A 3,502-nucleotide genomic window follows, 5' to 3' on the forward strand; every position below is an offset into this window, starting at 1 on the left:
CAGTGCAAAGGCTGACAAACTGGTATTAGCACCTGCCTCATTACTTAAAATCCATTGGTAATATGGCCAAATATTTTCTTTCCCTGTAGCATCTCCTTTANCATACATTACAGCATAATCTAATGGTGGTGACAAAACAAAACCCTTTGCTAATTCTTTTTGAGGAAAAACATTTGATTGACAAGGTGAAAAAACTATAGGAAATGCGAGGTCTGGATGGCACTAAGGCATGCTGCGTATAGCGGTAGCATTGCCAACAGGCTATCGTGATCTTTTGGGAATAGTCATTTCCCTTTATCATAATAGTGGTGATGTTTATAGGTGAAGTTACATTATTTCCAACATCACCTGATCTTGATTGTGCTCCTTGAGCAATTTGCATTAAAGCATTAAATAACACTCCAGAGCTCACTTTATTTTGGATAATGGAATCTGCCCAAATAGAGATAATCTTTTTCTTTAAAAAATATACAGGGTGTAAAAGGTTTATCCACATTATGCATAAAGCATAGTGTATAATTTAAATGAAAACTAGTACTCTTACACACCCATGGCTCTTGAGGAGTTTGTCGTGCATAAGGAACATCCAAAAAACATTCCTTTGCAAAAAACAAAGGCTAGGTAGAAGAATTGGACTGTACCGGTAAAGGTACTGGCCATGATCTTACTATGGCCCACACGGGTATATTTATCCTGGTCTCAATCATCAGGAGTAAGAGGATCATCTTGGGGTTCATATTGCTCTTTCACGGTCCTTGTCAGTCGCATCGGGACCCAAAGTAGATTTTCTTCAATCTGTGGAAAAAACATAAATAGCTCCCCGGGATCTGATTAAGATAGGATCCGGGCCATACCATTTATTATCAAGGACATTTTTCCATTTGACCATTTCATTGGGCGATTGAGGCCATTGTCCATGCCTTTCAGCTGGTGATCTTCCAGCATAATCCAATTTTATGAAATTAAGAGTAAATATTGCAAGGGATAGAGCCATCTTTGGTGTCATAACCTCTATTTCCCCTCTTTGTTTTTGCAAATATTGTTTCAAAGTACAATGAGTTCTTTTAGTGATGTCTTGGCCCTATGGATTATAGGGAAATTCAGTAATATGTTTCACTTGCATTTGTTTGTAAAATTGACTAAATTTAGAAGAAGTATATGTAGGACCATTGTCTGTCTTCAGCACTAGGGGCTTGCCCCATGTAGCCCAAAGCCTCCAAGCAGTGGGATATGACATGAACTGCTTTTTCCCCTGTCAAGGGATAGGCATATAGGACACCAGAGCTGGTATTGATGGTCACATGTACATATTGTAATTTACTAAAAGCTGGGATATGCATCACATCCATCTGCCAAACATCTAGGGTTCGCAATCCGCGAGGATTAACACCCACAGAAGGTACATTAATAAATTCTACATTTACCACACTGTAGGACAATATCTCAAGCTTCTGTTCGTGTGAGCTTAAACTTCTGTCGCAGTGTAGAAGCATGGGCATGATAAAGTTGATGAAAATTCTTAGCACCTTCTATAGAACTTTGTGATAGGAAAACCATATCTCTGGTGGCTGAATCAGCAATTGCATTTCTCTTAACCATAGGTTTAGGGAAAGATGTATGTGCTCTAATATGTTGAATATAAAAGGGATGCTCACGCATTAAATTACAGTCTTGTATTTTCATCAGAATTTTAGATACTGAACTAGACTGCTTAAAATTTCTGGCAGTCTTTAATACTAATACAGCATGAACTACACAAACAGAATCAGAGATAATATTTATGGGCATAAGGAACCTTTTAAAAACCTTTAAAACCATCAAACATTTCACCAATTGAGGGACTCCTGGTATAAATTGCAACCTCACAGCCTTTTTATTGATTATATAACTTCCAATTCCTGTTTTGGATCCATCTGTATAAAAATCAATAGCTCCCTTTATAGGGGTATTAGTCGTCACCTTTGGAAAGATTACTGGATGCAATAGCATAAAATGTAATAAAGGATGTTTAAGATAATAATTATTAATTAAACCAGAATAAGCACATCTAAGAATGATCCATTCATCTATAGTAGCACACAATATTCGCATTTGTGCGCCAGTATAAGGAACAATTATGCTATCAGGCATTTTTCCAAAGTGAGTAATTGAAGTTTTTATACCTTTGTGAGCCATATTTGCTACCATGGTGGGATAATGCTCTATAGTCTTATTAGGGGATATATGTGGATATATCCATACTAAAGGACCATTTTGCCATAACACAGCAGTTAGCAAGTTGATGGTGCATAACATGCATAGGCACAAAGGTTCTTGCTCATTTATACGATGTAACTGTGCTGTTTGGATCGCTTTTTCTACCTTCCTAAGGACATCAGAAGCCTCAGGTGTTAATTGTCTCAATGAGGTAATATGCAGTTCTCCTTCTAAAATTTGAAATAAAGGTTTTAATTCCAAAGTAGGGATCCTTAAATAAGGTCTAATCCAATTTATATCTCCTAATAATTTTTGAAAATCATTCAACGTCTTTAAATGATCTTTTCTTATACTAATCTTTTGTGGGGTGACACATAGTGAAGTAATAGTGGCTCCTAAAAAATGACTAACATTAGACTGCTGTACTTTTCTGGTGCAATAATCAAGCTATTATTTTTTGAAGTTTCATTAAGCAAGTATAAGGTATATAAGTATATCTCACTTCCTGCTGTGTAAAGGATGGACAGCCAGCAGATAAAGTTTTATTTTTCAACATGAAACACAGAACAACAATCTTTCATACAACAAAACAAAACAGATATGAATTGACAGACATATGGACAATTTGGTGCACCAAAAACAATAGACAGAGAATATAACTTGGTGTCTCAAAGGGACACAGATGTTGCTATGGTGAAAGTGCACGACCGGCCGCTGTGGGGGGGGGGTCCCCGCAGCCGCTCGGGGAGGGGGAAATGAGGCGCGGGTGGAGGGGGTTCTTGGCCTTATGCCGACAGCACGGGACGTTTGACCTCCAGGCGGACTGCGCAGATTGGCGGTTTCACAGGTTTTTTTTTGTTTGTTTGTTTTTTTGCTTTGTTTTGTTTTGTTTTGTTTTGTTTTGTTTTGTTTTTTTCTGTGCGTGCCTTCTTTTTACTTCCCTGGTGCTCCTTACCTTTGGACAGAAGCCCTAAATGGGAGGGTGCTCCCCTCACTGGAGCTTGAAACAAACTCACTCTAAGCAGCTCAGGGAGGGGCCATCTGAGAAGAAGAAACTCTTAAAGTGAAAGCAGTTAATAACAGAGGGGATGCAAGGGACAGGAGAATGAAAAGCAGCCAGGGAACCTGCAATGCAGGCTCCTGGGAGTGGCAAACACTGGCAGGGAAGGGGGAAGGAAAGTGTTGGGTTCTGATTGAATATTCTTTCTGTTAGTCTATGTCTTTTTATTGGGTAATTGTGTCCATTGATGTTGAGAGATATTAAGGACCAATGATTGTTGCTGCTTTGTGTTTTTTTTTTGTTTGT

The sequence above is a fragment of the Mus caroli genome, unplaced genomic scaffold (genome assembly GCF_900094665.2).
Source record: "Mus caroli unplaced genomic scaffold, CAROLI_EIJ_v1.1 scaffold_12059_1, whole genome shotgun sequence".
Classification (NCBI taxonomy): Eukaryota; Metazoa; Chordata; class Mammalia; order Rodentia; family Muridae; genus Mus; species Mus caroli.